We start from the raw sequence: 22,937 nt of genomic DNA on the forward strand, positions 1-22,937 counted from the left end.
GCTGGGGCATTAGGCATTAAGGCATTTCCTGCAGAGGAATTAAGCACTGAAGCATTACCTGATGAGGCATTAAACATTGAGGCATTACCCGCTGAGGCATTAAGCACTGAGGCATTAATTGCTGAGGCATTAAGCATTGAGGCATTACCCGCTGGGGAATTTGCTATTAAGGCATTACCTGCTGGAGCATTAAGCACTAAGACATAACCTGCTGAGGCATTAAGCATTAAGGCATTATCCCGCTGATGCATTAAGCACTGAGGCATTACCCGCTGAGGCATTAAGCACTGAGGCATTACCCACTGAGGCATTACCCGCTGGTGCATTAAACACTGAAGCATTACCCGCTGAGGCATTAACATTACGGCATTACCCGCTGAGGCATTAAGCATTAAGGCATTACCCGCTGAGGCATTACCCGCTGAGGTGGTTTTCATAAAGGCATTAAGTAAATACAGCCTCGTGTAGTTTTGTGAATCTTTATTGGCTGTTATATGTGTGATGAAAATTATTGATGACTTGCATTATCAACATCATTATTTTTTGTATCTGTTAATAAGATGTTGGTGGAGATAACCTGAGACAGATGGTATATTATTATTATTATTATTATTACTATTATTATTATTATTATTATTATTATTATTATTATTATTATTATTATTATTATTATTATTATTGTTGTTGTTTTTGTTGTTGTTATGATGGAAAACTGTTATAAAAGTCAGTACACAACTTCCTTCTTTTGCTTGTTTATACCATAGCTAGAGTAAAGACACTTATTTAACATGTGCATCTATAATACAAATTTGGTGGCCTCTCAAATATTATATATCACCAACCCAAGAATACAATTTCTTCGTTGACTTTCAAGATCAATCAACCATAGTTTCTATATACAGCTAAAACCTGAAATTTAAGTACGGGAGCCCGGTTATGATGGACATTATAACATTTGTTCGTAAATAATAAAGTCTTTTCAAAGTTTGCTTACAAAGGTTTACTCTGAATAAATCTACACACAAGTTAGAAGTTCTCTTTCTAATTTGGATAAAAGGTTTTAGTCATTACCAACCAAGTACAGAACTGTGTAGGCTCCTCTACCGTGCGTTCTTACCAACAACTGCTTCTTACCTCATGTAATATGGAGTTTTATCTTTGGTGTCATTTTTTCTCTAATGTAAACTACTGTATATTACCGTTGCTTTTTTGACTGAAAAAAAAAAAAACATTCATTTCTTTTCGGTAAAACAAATTAATAAGATTCTGAAGTTTTGTTGTTAATTAGTTATTCTTTTATATGCATCTATGTTTGTAAAGGATATAGTGATTTCTATCTGTCAGTTCATCTTTGCAAGCGTCCATACGTGTCCCTAAAGTTATTACAGGATTATCTAAATAGCATCCTGTGTAGACTAAAATATATTCTCTCGAACTACAAAAAAGTATCTGTACTCGGGGTGATCGATGAATTTCAATATAAACACTACGACTCCTGTTGTCTCGGATGGGTTGTCAAAATCCTTCGTCCGTTGTGTCATATTGTATAAACACAATTTTGTAAAGATATTTTTCGAACGACTAACATCCTTAGACGAAAACTTCTGTAAACTCTCAAGCTCTTTGATGTGATTCTTTCTATATACTTTTTCCTAGGCTTTAGTATTTTATGGCCAAGTGTGTTGAATAGTTTTAGTTTCTCGCTCTTTATGTTTCACAGTCATAACATTTTTAACACCGGTTATCGTAAGACTTTTTTCCCGTTGTAAGTTACACCAATTTTCACTTATTGGGTGACTTAGCTGTTTGTGTGTCTTTTAATGTATTGGAATTTTAGTCATGATTTGTCAATTGTTTTTAAACCAATCATACACATTTTCCTCTCAAATATATAGAGCACATACTGACTCAATATTTATTATTATTATTATTATTATTATTATTAATATTAATATTATTATTATTATTATTATTATTATTATTATTATTATTATTATTATTATTATTATTATTATTATCATTATTATTATTATTATTATTATTATTATTATTATTATTATTATTGTTGTTGTTGTTGTTGTTGTTGACTATGGAAGATTTAATATTAAATCAACTTATGAGTTATTCCCCATAAAATGTTTAGTCTCATCAAGAACTGGTCTTTACTGAGCAGGCTGTACACCAACGTCTTTTCATGTCTTTGTTTATATGTTATTGCATTAAAATGTGCGATCTATGATATGAATGAATGAATGTCTTTTATATTGGTTTCCATCACTAATCAATAAAACACACCGCAGGGAATTGTGTTCTACAGGAGACTGGTGCCATTTTAATGTAAATTTGCAATGAACTTTTAAGATAGTTTATGCAAGTATTCGTCATGGAATTGCCTCCAGCACTCTGTCGAGAAGTTGCTGACAACTTTTCTAATACCTTTGTCAACAACTTCAACAACTGGGCCGCGGCCTCTTGGCCAAGACCACGGCTAACATGGCTGCCAATATCCTTACTAAACTCTTGTCACATTTGTACAAATATTCCTGGTTAAATCGTTGTCAAAGTCCTGAAACATTTCTGCCCATAAATTTTTCTTCTTAAAAAATTACAAATAATATTGATCTTAGCATCTACGAACATGAGTTTCTTACATTTCTGCCGTTATCATTCACAGAATACAACGCTATCGTAGCTGTAGTTTCTGTAAATATTGTTACTAAACCCAAATGTTTGACAAGAAAGAAATTTATATTTGTATTTAAGTACTAATGTTCACCAACACTGTTTTTATCGGCTTGGATAATGTGAGACCCAGTTCACGGCTGCCAACAATACTGTCAATATACAGTATTGTAATTCTCCAAACTTCTGTCATCAATAACTTGAGTCAGGGAGGATGTGTTATACCTTCCGTTGTTCCTTCAATTACTTCTCTACGTTAAATATAAGATAAATATTTACCTCTTGGACTTGTTGTTTTCTTAAATCGAAAAAGTTGCAGAATTCCCACACGATCTTTATTGACTGACAAGGTTGAGGCTGGTCATGTGTGTTGGGTATAGCACTGCTTGGCTCCAGTAGTACTCCCAGGGATACAACACACGGAGTTACGTAACGTCTACCTCAAGTTATGGCATTCTTTAACTCTCTCTGTAAGGTGATCTTAGCAACACGCATGAATTCATTATACCTTAAATTGATCATCATGTTTACCATATACTGTATATATAAAGAGTGTACAGTACAGCACATCAACGCCGCCTACTTCATCTCTCTCAACACAGCAATTCCACCCACAGGATATTCTCATTAGCCATCAAGCGCCGCTCATCTGGGACATAATTCCCCATTAAAATTTTTAATCGTCATAAAGGTTGAGTTATTACGTCGGTAATTATGATATGCAGAACAGCACTGTTGCCCACGTGTTGCGTAAAGATGACGATAACCAGTGACGTGTGATGTCTTACTCGTCTGTCTGTGTCTCTTGTGTTGTGTTGTGTTGCTGTTCAGTGATCACTCCTTCTGTGTTGTGAGTTGTTATTATGTTGTCAGTGTGCGTGTTATGAGTTGTTTTTAAGTTGGCGACTGAGTGTTATTGTCGTGTTTACCAATGTGTGTTGTCGTTTTAGTCACAGTATGTTTCCTGCCATTGCCGCTCGGTCCAGTGTGTTGGGTGTGTATTTTGTGTAATCAGTGTTTGTTGTGTTGACTAGTGTGTGTGTGTGTGTGTGTGTGTGTGTGTGTGTGTGTGTGTGTGTGTGTGTGTGTGTGTATGTATGTGTGTGTGTGTGTGTGTGTGTGTGTGTGTGTGTGTGTGTGTGTGTGTGTGTGTGTGTGTGTGTGTGTGTTATGGGTTATATCTGTGTTAGTCTTGTGTTTGAATGGTTCTTATGATAAACCTTTATCTAATGTTTGTTATTGGTGTATTAGCAAGCGTGTGTTGTATGCTGTTGTGTTGTTCAGTGTGTTCTATAGTGCTGTTGTGTTGTTCAGTGTGTTGTATAGTGCTGTTGTTGATGTTCAGTGTGTTGTATGATGTTGTGTTTTTGTTAAGTGTGTTGTATGGTGTTGTGTTGTTCATTGTGTGTTGTTTTTGTATGTCAGTCTGGCCACCTCAACAGTGTCTTAACTACCACCACATAACACATACCACACCATTACTCGGTCAGGATCGGGTAACACTGAAATTAATTAGAGTTTATCCTATTTTCTGTGAATTAGTAACACTAATTAGTCTGTTCGGAATGAAACACAAATTTTCAAATCACAAAAACCAAACAATTTTATTTCAAAAGTTTATATAACATGAAGTGTGAGTTTTATGATTCATATGATCCACGAGTGTGTCAGTACAAGCAATGTTGTATTATTATATATAACTTATAACTGGCTACGGTGTACTCTGTTACCACCTGATCATTAATTATGATAGTAAAATATTGTAAATAAAAACAATAACTACAGCAATAATAATAATAATAATAATAATAATAATAATAATAATAATAATAATAATAATAATAATAAAATGAGGGTTAATCTAGTAATGAGTACAGTCGGCCACATTTCCACCTGGTACAGTCAGAGGCAGTATTGCTCCCTTAGTAGCCAGAGCCAGGGCTAGTGAAGGCCTGGCGATCATCATCCTTCCCACCTCACCTGTCTAAACGTTGTGTTAATATTGGCCTTGGCTGTGGCTCCGGCTCTAACACAGATATGAGTCCAAGAGTCAGTTTTAGAGCCTCTTGCTTGGTCAATGTTTGGTCTTAATCGCAGAAACACATCACTGAAACTAATATTCTGATCATAATGTTTAAGATCGTCTATTACACAAGGTGGAAAATAGAACACCAAGTTCCGTAAAGATCGACTGACCTAGATATGTTTCACCTGACTATGAATATATGATAAATACACACTATTTGAGGCCAGTAGTAGCAGTACTAAACAGGAGGAGGAGGAGGAGGAGGAGCCATAAGTACTACTGTAGGAGGGAGAAGGGTAAAGCCTCCAAACATTACTTCTACACAGCCAGGAGAAACGGGAGTGGGGAGAGTGAGGGAGGTTGTCTTTACTTCACAGGGGGAGGGAGAAGAGGTGAGGAAGGTAGGGAAGGTTGTCTCTACTATACAGGGGGAGGGAGGAGAGGTGAGGAAGGTAGGGAAGGTTGTCTCTACTATACAGGGGAGGGAGGAGAGGTGAGGAAGGTAGGGAAGGTTGTCTCTACTATACAGGGGAGGGAGGAGAGGGTGAGGAAGGTAGGGAAGGTTGTCTCTACTATACAGGGGAGGGAGAAGAGGTGAGGAAGGTAGGGAAGGTTGTCTCTACTATACAGGGGGAGGGAGAAGAGGTGAGGAAGGTGGGAAATGATGTCTCTACTATACAGGGGAGGAGAAGAGGTGAGGAAGGTAGGGAAGGTTGTCTCTACTTCAGGAGGAGGAGGAGGTGAGAAGGTAGGGGAAGGTTGTTCTACTATACAGGGGAGGGAGGAGAGGTGAGGGGTGTAGGGAAGGTTGTCTCTACTATACAGGGGAGGGGAGGAGAGGTGAGGAGTGGGAAGGTTGTCTTACTTCACAGGGGAGGGAGGAGAGGTGAGGAAGGTGGAAGGTTGTCTCACTAAGCAGGGGGAGGGGAGGAGAGGTGGAGGAGAGGGGGTTGTCTCTACTATACAGGGGAGGGAAGAAGGAGGTGAGGAAGGTAGGGAAGGTTGTCTCTTACTATACAGGGGAGGAAGAAGAGGTGAGGAAGGTAGGGAAGGTTGTCTCTACTATACAGGGGGAGGGAGGAGAGGAGAAGGTGGGGAGAAGGTTGTCTCTCTACTACAGGAGGAGGGAGGAGAGGGGAGGAAGGTAGGGAAGGTTGTCTCTACTATACAGGGGAGGAAGAAGAGGAGGAAGGTAGGGAAGGTTGTCTCTACTATACAGGGGAGGGGAGGAGGTGGAGGAAGGTAGGGAAGGTTGTCTACTATACAGGGGAGGGAGAAAGGTGAGGAAGGTAGGGAAGGTTGTCTCTACTATACAGGGGAGGGAGAAGAGGAGAAGGTAGGGAAGGTTGTTCTACTATACAGGGGGGGAGAAGAGGGAGGAAGGTAGGAAGGTTGTCTCTACTATACAGGGGAGGAGAGGTGAGGTAGGAAGGTTGTCTCTACTATACAGGGGAGGGAGGAGGAGGTGAGGAAGGTAGGAAGGTTGTCTCTACTATACAGGGGGAGGGGAGAAGAGGTGAGGAAGGTGGGGAAGGATGTTTCTACTATACAGGAGGGAGAAGAGGTGAGGAAGGTAGGGAAGGGTTGTTCTACTATACAGGAGGAGGAGGGAGGAGGAAGGTAGGGAAGGATGTCTCTACTATACAGGGGGGAGGAGAGAGGAGGAAGGTAGGGAAGGTTGTCTCTACTATACAGGGGAGGAGAAGAGGGAGGAAGGTGGGGAAGGATGTCTCTACTATACAGGGAGGGGAGAAGAGGTGAGGGGTAGGGAAGGTTGTCTCTACTATACAGGAGGGGAGGAGAGGAGAAGGTAGGGAAGGATGTCTCTACTATACAGGGGAGGGGAGGAGGTGGAGGAAGGTAGGGAAGGTTGTCTACTATAAGGGGGGAGGGAGAAGAGGTGAGGAAGGTGGGGAAGGATGTCTCTACTAGGGGAGGGAGAAGAGGTGAGAAGGTAGGGTTGTCTCTACTATACAGGGGAGGAGAGGAGGGAAGGTGAGGGAAGGTTGTCTCTACTATACAGGGAGGAGGGAGAGAGGAGAAGGTGAAGGTTGTCTCTACTATACAGGGGGAGGAGGAGAGGTGAGGAAGGTAGGGAAGGTTGTCTCTACTATACAGGGGAGGGGAGAGAGGGGTGAGGAAGGTAGGGGAAGGTTGTCTTTACTTCACAGGGGAGGGAGGAGGAGGTGAGGAAGGTAGGGAAGGTTGTCTCACTATAAAGGGGGAGGGAGGAGGTGGAGGAAGGTAGGGAAGGTTGTCTTTCATTTCACAGGGGAGGGAGGAGAGGTGAGGAAGGTAGGGAAGGTTGTCTCTACTATACAGGAGGAGAAGAGGTGAGGAAGGTAGGGAAGGTTGTCTCTACTATACAGGGGAGGGAGGAGAGGTGAGGAAGGTAGGGAAGGTTGTCTCTACTATACAGGGGGGAGGGAGGAGGTGGGAGGAAGGTAGGAAGGTTGTCTTTACTTCACAGGGGGAGGGAGAAGAGGTGAGAAGTAGGGAAGGTTGTCTCTACTATACAGGGGAGGAGAAGATAGAGGAAGTTTTAGGAGGTTGCCATTACCTCTCCTGTATGTCTGTGAGCCGAGACACGTCTGACTACACACACCTGTCTATTGTACAACATTAACAACTTCATTATTAGCTGGCTGATGTAGCACACACACACACACACACACACACACACACACACACACACACACACACACACACACACATGGAAACTAGTGGAACTTGCAGAGGGTGACACATCTCTCACCAGCAAGGCACCAGACACCTCTCCCAGAGGACCTTGCTGGGGTAAATCTCTCCTCCCGGTTCTCACCTTCTTTCTCTCTTCCTCTTACTTCTTGCTTTCTTTTTTACTCATTTTCTTACTTTTTTGGCTTTAGTTCCAACCACCTGTTTACCGCGTCCCCCACGTTGTTCCCGCTTTCTCTATTTTCTTTTTTCTCATTTTTCCTCACCCTTTCTTTTCACATTTTTTCTCGTCCTTCTCTTTCATCTTATTTTATGCTTAACTCCACCAACTCTTTTCTTCTCCCTTTACCAATCTCTTCCTTCCTTTGTCCTGTTCCTCTCCTCAATTTCTCCTCCCTAATTTTCTATTACTGACATTCAAGGTTCGCACACGAGCTCTTCATACACCAGTCAGTTTACTAAGGATATATGAGGAGGTAAGCCAGGCGCTCCGTAACCTACAATATACCATTTTCCTCCGGTTGCTTCTCCATAAGCTTGTGTGTACTTTTTCTTAAGTCTTTAGGCATTTAAATTAGTGTTTTTCTTTATTGTAGCTATTTATTGTGCGTCTGTTAGGATACTCATGTTCTTACTTATAGAAAGACCTTATGTAACTTTTAATTAAATTACTGTATCGTATTTGTGGCTGTGGTAATTACAGTTTCTGCTAGAATACAGGGTATATGAGTCAGCGTTAACCAACATTATGAGGGTCAAGACTTCTGACATTAACACAATCTGGTGCTACGTCATGTACATAATGTTTTGGAAATATGTTTCATAATTATGGGGTGTATTCCTGAGACATAAATAAGGATAAATGACTTTTATGCTCTTATCACGGATAGTGAAGAGGCGTCATAAAAACTGGTTAACAGATTAGAGGAAAATGTTGATAAATATGCGTTAAAAGTTAATGCTGTAATAACGAAAGTAATGGTTGTTTCCAAATTGGAAATAAAAACTAAAAAAAAAATGGTCGGTTAGAGGGAACTAAAACAAGTGGGAAATGTGTATTTGGGAATCAATATTAACTGTGATGTAGATGTGCAAAATAAATTATAGCAAGAATACATCACTAAAAAAACAACTTTTAATGGTCTAAAAGACTTAATAAAAAGGTCCATTAACTTTAATTTCAGAGAAAGGCTGGAAAGGCTTTATATGGTCAGGACTGATGTATGGGTCAGAGGCGTAGATACTCTCAGCAGACACCAGAAAGAAGTTAGAGGCCTTTGAAATGTGGTGTTATAAGCGAATGTTAAGAATAAGTTACACTGACAGGAAAACAAATGAAGTATTAAAGTTATCAAAAACTTCAAGAGAAATACTTTAAATGAGATACTTTGGTCATATAATTAAGGATGGGGAAAACAGCAGAGATATTAATGGGCAAAGTTGAGGGTAGGAGGGCCAGGGAAAGGCAGAGACTGGAATGTAATTAAATTAAAAAGTTCCAGAGATATACAAAATCTTGAAGGATTGGTAAAATCAGCCAGGAAACGTTTATAGTGGGTCACGGTGGTCGCCAACCCTCAGATATGGGAACGCTACTCTGTTTTATTGATTAATATTTGATTAACAGTCCGAGCTATGGTAATTCCAACTGCCGTCCACATTACGTGGTCTGACAGACGGGGCCTCTTTCATAGCAGCTATTTAATAAGGGACTGAGTCCAGTATCACCTAGAAATGTTGGTTCTGGACTGACCCTCGTAAGGATAAGACGTTAACCCTATTGAACACCTTTGAGAAATGGTGTGTCGAAGGTGGAATGTTGGGGAGCAGCGCACCCGTCAAGCAGTGGAAGAGAAGGCTCAATAGCTGTGGGAGAGCACCAGGTGTGTACCTCAACCAGCTACCCTTCAGGTGGTCTGAGTTTGGTCGTCGACGTTGAGGGAGGCTCTGGACTTTCTGTTGAGTGAAATTTGTGTAGTATACATTTATTGTGTATATATTTCATATTCTATGGAAATTGTTTTATATAATAAAATACATAGAAATTTTGTATAAGTAAAGAGGTGAATGTTTGAGATGATATTGCATGATGGTGAGCTTAACAGTAAATGCTGCAGCGAAATAATTCAAATCTCAGGAATTGATTGATCATCTGGTATATTATGACTGATAATTCATATCATGGGAAATATATGATATATAAAAAATAAATAAAATTGATTAATATCATTATTTACATGTGTATTTCACAATTCATTTTGGACGTCAAAAGTATAAGGGTTATGGCCGGGAGATGATCCTCCACCGTGGGGCAGGGCACGGACTGGTCGCCGGGGTCTAGCAGACATGGGTGGCGGCGGACCATACTATAAAATGCATGGCAGTACCGAATATATGAGCACCTGATTTGATAGCACAACTTTTAAGCTGCACAGATACAGAGAAGGAAGGAGGAACGTAGCGGTACAGGATGAGTTTGTTTACTTTGTGGAAACTAAACGAGAAGTGTAAATAAACCCTGAGCTATTTTTTCTTGACAAACGTCCTTAAATCAGTGAACTTCATCAACAACTCTTGGTACTCGGGCCAAGTGTAATTTATCATTTTGGCGTTGTTCTGTTTTCCAATTTCCCCATGAAAACATCCTTCCAGGGTTTCATCTCTTCCAGCATAGATAAAACTTTTTCATCTTAAAAATTCCCGAGTCTTGAGAGCTGGGCCTTCTATCTTCTCTTTCTTGCTGGTGGTTGGTTGATTTAATTTACTGGCCGTCGGCATCTTAGGTCATTACAGCCGTAGACTTGTTATTTTCGTGTTCTTTTTCTCTTGTTCTATTTTAGGAGGTTAATGTTAGTGGCGCCCATATATCCTTTTCTTGTTGTTCTTCTTCTGATTTCTTATTTTTTTCCTTCCGTTTCTTTTAGTTCTTGTTTCTTCTTTTCTTCTTGTTTTTTCTTTTTTTCTTGTTTTTTCTCCTGTTTTCACTACAAGGAGAACCTCCCTGTAGGTCATCTTCTTATCGTGTAGCACCTTGACTACCCGACACTCCTTCCTCCACTCGGGACACTCCGGTCGGATGATGAGTGTGGGCCACCACAAGCTGCACATTTCTTTCTTGTCACATTTCTTGTACTGATGTCCAGTGGATGCGCAACTGGAACACACGTCCTCTGGAACTTTGCATTTCTTGGTCCTGTGGACATATGTCTGGCACTTGTAGCACCCGGTTGGCCCTGTTGGTATGGCTTCAGTGGGATGATCTCCCAACCCAGTAATACTTCACGTGGAAGTTCCTTGGGACAGCCGACCAGGGCCACTTGACTGGTCAGCCTCTTAACAACGTGGAGCTGGTCCCCGATCAGATCGGCCATCTCGTGTTGGTCCATGTGGTCGATCCCTGCGTGGGAGATCACTCCCATCACCAAGTTTTCTTCGTAAATGTTAACCTCGATGGGGACGTCGTTGGTGGTGTTGATGTCCGATAGTTGTCTGGCCTGGCCCCATTCGGAGAAGGTGATCGTGAGGCCACCACCACCCCGGTCTGAGGACGACCTTCGTGACCTCTTTGATCCCTGAGGAGTCTAAATTCTTCCTCAGGACAAGGAGGTTGAGTTTCTTGGGGGAGGTGGGCTCGACCGGGTACAGTCGAACCACCTTAACTTGGTCCCATGACAGTGTCATGTGCACGTGGCACCTCGGGAACAGAGAGAGGTGTCTTCACTCGCTGAGGTGCAAGTCCGTGTTGGTTCTGTTTCTTGGATGGTATTGGGGGATTACTTGCCTCTTCGCCGTTAGGCTATTTCGGCCGAGTGATTGGTTGGACTTCTTCCTTTTCTTGTTTCTTCTTTTGCTTTTCAGTTTCCATTCTTCTTCGTGGTCTTCTTCAATGTTCTCATACACGTCTATAAACGATGTTAAAGATAGTGTAATGAAATCGGGTTAATTGTTGCGATCTTGTTCTGGTCTTGCTTGTTCTTTTCTTGATTTTTCACTACAAGGAGGGCTTCCTTGTAGCTCAGTCTTTCGTTAGTCCGCAGCTTGGCACCCCTGCACTTCCTCCACTTGGACACTCCCGGTCGGAGGAGGAGTGAGGGCCACCACAAGCTGCGCACTTTCGCGGCCGCCAAGCAGTTAGCGTCCTGGTGCCCGGGTGTCCCGCAGCTTGAACACACCTCCCGAGCACGACACTCGCGCCAGATGGCCGTACTTCTGGCATTTGTAGCAACGAGTGGGTTCGCTGGTACGGTTTTACTGGGATCTTCTCCATCCCAGCAAAACGGAGCTAGGAAGTTTCTTGGGAAGCCAACCAGGGCAGCTGTACTGGTCAGCTTCCGAACTATTGAGAGCTGATCTCCGATCAGCTCGGCAAGTTCTTGTTTTCGAGATGTTCGATTTCTGTGTGGAGATGACTTCCAAAACCAAGTTGTCCTGTAGGCAGGCTTCAACTTGGATCTCGATTCCATTGATTTGTCTTATGTTTTCTAATTGCTGGGCCTCTCCCCACTCCCGAAGGGTGACGATAAGGTCACCGCTGTCACTGCGGACGACCCTGTCACCCCGTGATTCCCGAGGAGTCAAAACTTCCTCAGGACAAGGAGGTTGAGTTCCTTGCGCGAAGGGCGCTTGACTGGATACAGTTCAACGACCTTCGCTCGGTTGCAGGTGAACATGGTCACGCGGTACCTCGGGAGCAGAGAGAACCTACCTCGCCGAGGTTCAGTTCTCAAGTGTCTGTTTCTTAAGCTTCTTTTGTTTATAAATCTGGCGCCCTCAAGCCAGCTGATATCTTTAGTTTGTGATTGGTAGGTATGATTTGAAAGCGTAACTGTGATTGGCTACCTGGCCTGCACGAAGACTTGCTATAGAATGTTTACATTCGAGTTACAATATCCTCACAATGTCGCAAAATAGTTTTCAGTATGAAGGATTTACAATGTTTAAAGCAGTTTGTAATTTAGAATACAGTAAGTTTGTTACAAGTGTGTTGAGTATCTGCCTCCTGGTCTTTGGACTCAGAAGGAGTGATCGTAAGTTACACTCGTCGTAGGTTACACTTAACCACTTTGTCTTCAAATAACTTCCCATGGGCGGCTTGTTCTCAAACGTTCCATTACCCACTTTGATCGCCCAGACATCTGCTAATGCTTGGGTACACTGGTCACACAAACTGTAAAGCGCACTTCTCATTTAAATCCTTTAGCGAAAAGGGTCATCACACTCATTACAATATCCCCATTTCGCTTAAAAAAAATAAATATTGAAGTACAGTTCATAAGGTAAAAAAATAAAATAAATGTAAACCAAAGATAGTTTCTACACAAAGTGAGAATAGGAAGAATCCAAGGGCCACAGGAAAATAGCGCGCCGTGCTTGTCACTCACACGACCTGTGCAGCAATAACTGTCTCCGGCTATGTTGTTTGTGTTTATGTATCTGCTACTTGTGTCCTGCACTGCTTTCACTTCCATCTTCATATGTTACATAAAGCACTTCACCTTATATAACTAAAGCCTACTATAAAATTAACACGTAAGATATGAATTAACAGTGAGGTAACGTCATAAGTCTACTAAAATCACTGTGGCGACAACAACAACATAAAAAGATCATCACTATGGCAACAAAACCAACGACAAACACACACCAAATACAGAAATAACAACAACAAAAACAAGACAAGAAAGGATCAATACTCTAGTATAAAAAATAAAAACAACAACAACGAAAATACAAGACAACAAAGACAACAACAACAATAACAGCAACAACTACAACACAAGGGAGATTCACAACAACAACAACAAATATAACGGGACGATCAACAATAATAACAACAACAACTACAACACAAGGGAGATTCACAACAACAACAACAGCACCTCCGAACCTGGTCTTCAGGTTTACAGAAGGTCTTGGGGAGAGATACTGGACGATTCCTCTGAGTTCTACCTTAAAGCTCTCCCCACACCACTCACCACCCACACCACCACCACCCACAACACCCACCTCCCCACACTACTCACCCACCCACACCACCACACCACCCACCAACACCACCACCCACACCACTCACCACCCACACCACCATCTCCACAACACTCACCATCAGCAACACACCCACCACCCACAACACCACCCCACACCACCACCACCCACACCACCACCCACAACACCACCACCCACAACCACCCACCACCCACACCCACCCACCACACACCCAACACCCACAACACCTCACCCCACAACACCTCACCACCCACCACCACCACCCACACACCTCACCCACCACAACACTCACCACCCACAACACTCACCCCACAACACTCACCATCACAACACTCACCACCCAAAACACCACCACCCACACCACCACCACCCACACCACCACCACCCACACCACTCCACCACCACACCACACCACCCACAACACTCACCTCCCACACTACTCCACACCCACACCACCACCCACAACACCCACCACCCACACACCCACCCACCCACACCACCACTCCCCACAACACCCACCATCACAACACCACCACCCACAACACTCACCCTCCCACACCACTCACCACCCACACCACACTCACCCCACAACACCACCACCCACACCACCACCACCCACAACACTCACCCACCACAACACCACCACCCACAACACCCACCCCACAACACCCACCACCCACACCACTCCACCACCCACAACACTCACCCACCACAACACCCACTACCCACAACACTCACCTCCCACAACACTCACCATCACAACACTCACCACCCAAAACACTCACCACCACACCAACCACCACCCACACCCACCACCCACACCACTCCACCTCCCACAACACTCACCACCACAACACCACCCACCACAACACCACCACCACAACACCTCACCACCCACACCACCACCACCCACACCACCCCACCCACCACAACACTCACCCCACAACACCACCACCCACACCACCACCACCCACACCACCTCCACCACAACACTCACTACCCACCAACACTCACCACACAACACCCACCTCCCCACAACACCACCACCCACAACACTCACCACCCACAACACTCACCACCCACAACACTCCACCACCCACAACACCCACCACCCACACCACACTCACCCCACAACACTCACCATCAGCAACACTCCACCACCCACAACACCACCAACCACAACCACCCCACCAACCCACAACCACCACCACCATCCACCACCCCACAACATCCACCACCCACAACACCCCACCACCCCACAACACCCCACCACCCACCCACCCACCACCCACAACACTCACCACCCACAACACTCACCACCTGCACCACCACACCACCCACACCACCACCACCCACAACACCACCACCCACACCACCACCACCCACACCACCCACCACCCACAACACCCACCACCCACAACACTCACACCCACACCACCACCACCCACACCACTCACCACCCACACCACACTCACCACCCACACCACACACAACACCCACCACCCACAACACTCACTGCCCACAACACTCACCCACCCACAACACCACCACCACAACACCCTCACCCTCCCACAACACCACCACCCACAACACCACCACCCACACCACCACCACCCAACACTCACCACACACAACACCACCACCCACAACACCACCACCACAACACCACCACCCACAACACTCACCACCACAACACCCACCACCCACAACACCACCACAACAACACCACCACCCACAACACCACCACCCACAACACCCACCACCCACACCACCACCACCCACACCACCACCACCCACACCACTCACCACCCACACCACTCACCACCCACAACACTCACCCACCCACACCACTCACCACCAATAACCACCACCCCACAACACCCCACCCACACCACCACACCACCCACACCACCACCACCACCACCACCACCCACAACACCTCACCACCACAACACCACCCACAACACCACCACCACACCACCACCACCCACACCACCCACCACCCACACCACACCACCACCCACAACACTCACCACCCACAACACTCACCACCCACAACACCACCACCCACACCACTCACCTCCACAACACCACACCCACAACACTCACCACCCACAACACTCACCACCCACCCACTCACCACCCACAACACTCACCACCCACAACACTCACCACCTCACCACTCACCACCCAAACCACCTCACCAACACAACACCACCCCACACACACCACCACCACCCACACCACCCACCACCCACAACACCTCACCACCCCACAACACCAACACCCACAACACTCACCACCCACACCACTCCACCACCCACACCACCTCACCACCCACACCACTCACCACCCACACCACTCACCACACACAACACCACCAACCACAACACTCACCCACCCACAACACTCACCACCCACAACACTACCCTCCCAACACCACCACCCACAACACCCACCACCCACACCACCACCACCCACAACACCTCACTCACACACAACACTCACCACCCACAACACTACCACCCACAACACTCACCTCCACCACACAACACCCACCAACCACAACACCCACCACCCACACACCACCACCCACAACACCTCACACCACCCACAACACCCACCACCCACAACACCCCACCAACCAACCACCACCCACACCACCACCCACACCACCACCACCCACAACACCAACCACCCACACCACCACCACCCACACACTCCACCACCCACAACACCACACCACACCCACACCACCACCACCCACACCACCACCCACAACACCTCACCACCCACAACACTCACCACCACACCACCACCACCCACACAACACCTCACCACCCAACACCAACCACCCACAACACTCACCACCCACAACACCCACCACCCCACAACACCACCACCCACAACACCACCCACCCACACCACCACCACCCACAACACCCACCACCACACCACCACCACCACCACCACCACACCACCACCACCCACACCACCACCACCCACAACACCACCACCCACCTCACCACCCACAACACTCACCACCCACAACACTCACCACCACAACACTCACCACCCAAACACCACCACCCACAACACTCACCACCACAACACACTCACCACCACACCACCACCACCACACCACACTCACCACCCACAACACTCACCACCCACAACACTCACCACCCCAACACCCACCACCCACACCACCACCACCCACAACACTCACCACCACACCACCCACCACCACAACACCACCACCCACAACACCCACCACCCACACCACCACCACCCACAACACTCCACCACCCACACACCACTCACCACCCACACACTCACCACCCACAACACCACACCACAACACCACCACCCACAACACTCACCCACAACACTCACCACCCACAACACCCACCACCCACAACACCACCACCCACACCACCACCACCCACAACACTCACCACCCACAACACCACCACCCACAACACTCACCACCCACAACACTCACCACCCACAACACTCACCACCCACAACACCCACCCACCACAACACCACCACACCACACCTCACCACCCACAACACTCACACCACCCACAACACTCACCACCCAACACTCCACCACCCACAACACCCACCACCCACAACACTCTCACCACCCACACCACTCACCCACCACTCACCACCCACAACACTCACCACCCACAACACTTACTTTCATGGTCCTCTTTTCCTCGTGATATATAGGACAAAAACCTCCCGAGCAGCTTAAGTTTTCCTTTGTATTCACAGAGGAGAATGTTAGCCCAGGATCTCACGGTACAAGTAATAAAAAGAGCCCAGTGCTGATGGCCGTGTGATGTGTCTTATATGAGCAAGTTTTCGCCTGGGGTCTCGTGTTGTATTTCTCGTGTGATTTCTCTGCAGTGTTACAGGTCAAAGTTTGTAGCTACGGTCTTATTAAATCTCTTATATATGTTGAGAAAGTTACTAGTTGTCCATTAATATCAGTGTTTTTTTTTTATAAGTCAACAACCGTTTCTATGTTGAAGTTTTACAAGAGGATCAAATATATTGTCTCTGCGTGGCATGTATTTATGATGCTATCTGATAAACACTTCCTTATGCAAAGAAAAGGTCCCTCGGGCTTACGGGTGTTGTTCAGTAAGTGATAAAGTTGATAGTACAAGAAAGGAAATGAAAGAATCATGGGGGCATATTTACGATTATTTACGATCAGTGAAAGTACTGCCATTCGTTCTTAGTATGTCTGCCTGCCCCAACGTTTGGCCCTAGTCTTAAGAAAATACGCTACGTATGTTACACCACCTACGGACACCACTACCAGGATAAGACTGAAAATAAATCACAAGATATAACCGTAAGCTTTATGGTACTGCTGGTTGTTTACCAAAATAGAAACAAAATGGTTCAGACATGATAAAGTAATATTCAGAAGAAAAAAAATCATACGAATAAAGATAATAACTCTTTAACTCCAGGTAGGGGACAACAGGACACAAAAAGGTTAAGTTAAGTTAAGTTAAGTTAAGTTAAGTTAAGTTAAGTTAGGTCTTTAGTACTACAGTTAGTCAACATAAGGATTGTAAAATAATAATTTCATAAGTAAATATCGAATGAAAAACACTTCCCCAGGATATTATGTTCCCTTTACTTGAGTGAAAAAAACATTAAACCAGGAACCTTCGACTTGGTAATAATAACACCTTTGTAATGTCACCATTTCACCACGATGGTATTCCACAGTATTTAATATAAATTCTTGGTGATAAATGTATAAAGAATCCTCATGTTTGATGTCAATTGGCGTGGAAGAGAATGGCACATATATTAGAACGAGAAATTCTTCTTTGGGGGAATCGAAACCTTAAGGAAACAGTTAAAAGTGAAATCGAATCGTGTAAGGTGAGAGGGACACGATGCTACACAACTACGGCAATATTGTTGTTATTATCCACTCTGTATCTATATTATTCCGGCTAAATAAACTGTTTCAACATTAATATCATTAAAGATTTTATTTAACAAAAACCGACTCGTAGACAGAAAAACTCAGAGATATAACTTACAATAGGCAGACTCACTCAAAATTTAATTCATTCGTCACTCTCTCACATATTAAGGCATAAATGACCTACTGAACCAAAGCATATCGTTGCTTCCAGTTCTCTCATATTCTGATTAGTTTTAAGCGATATAAAAGTGACCTGATAAATATTCCTCTCGCTGTTAATTATAATCCTAAGGTTATTTTCGTATTTACAACACAGCGTAAATCCCTCGGGGAAACTGAATCATATTTAGATTATTCTGATGCAACTTCACCCCCGTCACTCTCACCATCCAACCGCCAGCTGGTGCACCTCCGTCACCATCCTCCCGCCAGCTGGTGCACCTCCGTCACCATCCTCCCGCCAGCTGGTGCACCTCCGTCACCATCCTCCCGCCAGCTGGTGCACCTCCGTCACCATCCACCCGCCAGCTGGTACACCACCGTCACCATCCTCCCGCCAGCTGGTTCACCTCCGTCACCATCCTCCCGCCAGCTGGTACTCCTCCGTCACCATCCTCCCGCCAGCTGGTACACACCTGAACAAGGCAGTAATTACCCAGGAGGATGTTAGCGGCCGTGTTGGTGTGGGTTCTGCCAGGTTCACCCAATTAGTGAAGCTGGACTGGAATATCCTTACCTAGGTTCCATTACATACTAATGAGAATCTCGGGAGTGTGGGAGGTAGTTAATTAATTCGTTAAATTTGATGGTAATGATTAGACAAAAATAGACTTAATGGTTAAATAATTAATTCTCATAATGTAGAACTGTATAACCTTAACCTAACGTGATGCCTAACAACGTGCTCACATAAATATTCCCAGCTCAGAGTTTAATATATAGGTTATGTAAAACTGCTTCAGTGTATGCAAAGTTAATTACCGTGCACCAGAGTGCAGAGGGAATATTATAATCACTTTTCCCTTGTGCCCGAACGTGTTGGTGTGAAGCGGAATAAGTAATAAAAGATGAAATTAAAATGGATGAATTATCTCACAGAGGCTTGGCTGAATATTGGATCTGTCATTGGTGTTGTACAGAGACTTAGACTTAAGGCTGAAGTTCCCTCAACGTAGATCATAGTTTGGGATGACTGTCACAAATGTTATGGTCGACTCCCTTGACGGCATAAAGGTGGGTTAACATAATGACTAATTAACATTATCTGTTCTTTTACGCGTTTTGACAACCGTGGCAAGTGATGGGATGTCTGTCCAATTGTATACCTGTACACCTACATGTGAACAGAACATAAATTCAATTTAACTATTAACATTATAAACATACATATGTTAGTAAACCTTTAGCTAAAACTTTTGGAGAGGAAATAAAAATATTAGACTCTGGCAACTCGCGCTGACCCCGTCGAGGGCATGACAGTGCAGCTGTCAGGGCGAGGCGAGGGATTCGAACTGAACTTGAAAACGATGTACAGGCAGACAGACGTATTAAGCCGAATGAAAGTTCAACCTTTGGCCCCGGCCTCGGTGTGTGTCGGACCCATACTTTTAAATAAAGTTCACCAGGGAGTTATTCAGACTGTTGGGTCATGTAGGCTTTTACCATAAACTAATATTGGCAATTAACAAAAAAAACAATTACACAAGAGGCCAACTGTTAAACACTGAGTCATTAATCCTGACACCTAAGGCTACACCGTCGAGAGTGATTAATCCTTATTCCGTGACTCGCCTGTACATGACCAGGATTTAACTTAGCACACCGAAGAGATAATATCTTCATCGTTGTTGTCTCGTCAGCATAACCGTCATTACCAGAAAAAACTAAACGTCATGGAACCCGGGAGAAGTATTGTGTACCTTGTATATGTATTTCATCCTCACCCTTGCCTGCCATTTCAGCGAGGTCAGGAAAGGATGAACGTTGGACTTCAGTATAGATTCAGCTTTTATTTCTCATTCATTCTCATGTGCTTCTAATGTTTTACTAGTACGTTATTGTGTCGTAATCTCTGTTTAACCCGATGATTATATATTTTTACACACGTTTTTATTGTCTTGTTTCAGCTAAAAACAAAAAAGTCATATTTAATACTGTACTTCATTATTACTTTCCATCCTACACTCCTTTCCACCTTTTCCTTCTCCCCATTTCACATGTTCTTGCTCTTCTCTTTCCTTTAATAATTAAGTATCTTTCTCATTTGTCTTCCTCAGTGACTACATTCATTATTCTTTGTCCATCCTTATGTTATTCCCTTTACTAATTATGTGCTTCGGGCAACGAGTCTAAACATATATTATATCTTGGTGAGTAAGTTGAGGAGTTTAGATTAATTGAACTTCCTAATAGATATTTTTCTCTTAGAGGTAGTCAACATTTTATTATTTTAATACTGAAGACAATAATTCATAACTCGGATGAGACACTTTGGGTTAAGAGTTACCAGATATACTAAGACTAGCAAAGGTTACCTCATGTTACCCAGAAGTAAAAGATTATTACTTGTGGTGGGTGGTCGTCTGTGGTGCCTCTCTTGCAGTGATTGAACCAACAGTCATGGCTTCTATTTTCCAAGTTGTGTAATTTAGCCGAAACTGGAATCTAACTCAGTAAAATAAATAGTTTATTACTTGAACTTTAAAGAGAGTGAGATCAGATTGTAGTGTTTGGTAATTAACCTGACGTCGTGTGTGTGTGTGTGTGTGTGTGTGTGTGTACAGGTAATGTGGCGGCGTCATAAAAGATAATGTAATTGCCATAACTCGTAACAAAGGTGATCTAATATATATTGATAGAGATTGGAAATTCAGTCCCTGTGAACTTACTACTGCGTGTGGCTATTAATAACGTTATCGTGGCAGGTATGTACATTAATGAGTATTGTTTAAGCAGATTGAAGGATGACACGTATGTTAATGATGGACAGGTGTGTGAGGTTCTACGGTACATACTATTAATATTTAATTTTTGTTCTAGATAATAACTGTGTTTAGTGACTATTAAGAACCTATATTGTATATGTCATAGTTTTATATTATTGGGAAGTGTAATATTCCCTACGTTTAACTTGGAATGAATCAGTAACGGAGGAACGTATGAGTGGTTGAAGGAAAGTGTCCAGTATTCCCACATAAGAGGCCAGTAACAGTAATAATGGTTGTTACAAAGACTTACTTAAGTGTACAGTTATATACGAGACTATGGAGTCCCTGTCATATCAGCCATGTAAAAGACTCTATTTACATACAGATGATTTTCCACTGCCATTAATTACTATCAAGTAGGTGATAAAGATAACAGGGAAGCGTATCTTTACAGACATCGCAGTGACTTATGGATACCAATACCTGTGTTAGCTTTGAGGGGAATATATAATACACTTCCTATCTATTTTGTTAATTATTTATATTATATTGACAACCGAGGGGAACAGCCTCCGAGTAAACACTGGGGCTGGAGTTATTAATGGATTATTTTGCCAGAGCTAAGCCAATACAATACTGTCACTGATGAAAAACTTAATTGGAACAATTAGTAGAGATAATTACTGAGCAGCAACGTGAATATTAATCAAAAGGCATTGAGTCCATTACAATTGAATGTTTTAGATTACCGTCAACCAATCACAGTCCCGTCCTCACATCTGAAGGTTGGCGACCACAGTCCTCCACTCTAAACGGTTTTTTTTGGCTGTTTTTACCAATTCTTCGAGATTTTGCATCTCTTTGGGGCCCATTTTTAAATTTCATTCATCCATCCTCGTCTCTGCTTTCCACCGGCCCACCCACTCCCGGCCCACCAACCCCCGGCCCACCAACCCCCGGCCCACCTACCCCCGGCCCCACCTACCCCCGCCCCACCTACCCCCGGCCCTTCTACCCCTGGCCCTCCTGCCCTTAACTTTACCCATTAATATATTTGTTATTATCCCACCTCATCCCTAATTAATGAGGGCTACTGGCTCTTTAGATAGGAATCACTTGAAGAGCTCCTTTGACGTACATAGAATTACACATTTTAGTCAAACAGTTGAACCCATTCTTGCCCAATTGTTTTATAAATTCTTCTGGAAGCTGATCAACCAAACAAGCTTTATCATTTTTCATTTTGCTCACAGCTGCCTCACCTGTTGCCAGACTCTACTCTATCCTTATCATTGTGTAGTGCTTCTATATACTCTACTCATCTCTCTTTAAATTCTTCTGCCTCAAATTAGCTCTGAGAAAATGTTACCTTATAATTTCACCTGAACCTTTCCAGTTTCTCAGAATGTTTCAGTCCAATTAATTTCATGAATACCGAGAGTCTCAGGTGTATCAGCGACGAGTCGACTCAAGACCGTTCAATTTTTCCAGCTCTTGATTGTTTCATTTCAAGAAACTCATCCTTGTCGGATATACAGTATTAAAGTCATCCACGTCAGTCATTTCACATAATCACTTCTGTTGATCGAACTCCTAATTTGTGTTCCTCTCACCCATGTATCCTAAGGAA

This window comes from Homarus americanus, unplaced genomic scaffold (genome assembly GCF_018991925.1).
Source record: "Homarus americanus isolate GMGI-L3 unplaced genomic scaffold, GMGI_Hamer_2.0 scaffold21914, whole genome shotgun sequence".
Taxonomy (NCBI): domain Eukaryota; kingdom Metazoa; phylum Arthropoda; class Malacostraca; order Decapoda; family Nephropidae; genus Homarus; species Homarus americanus.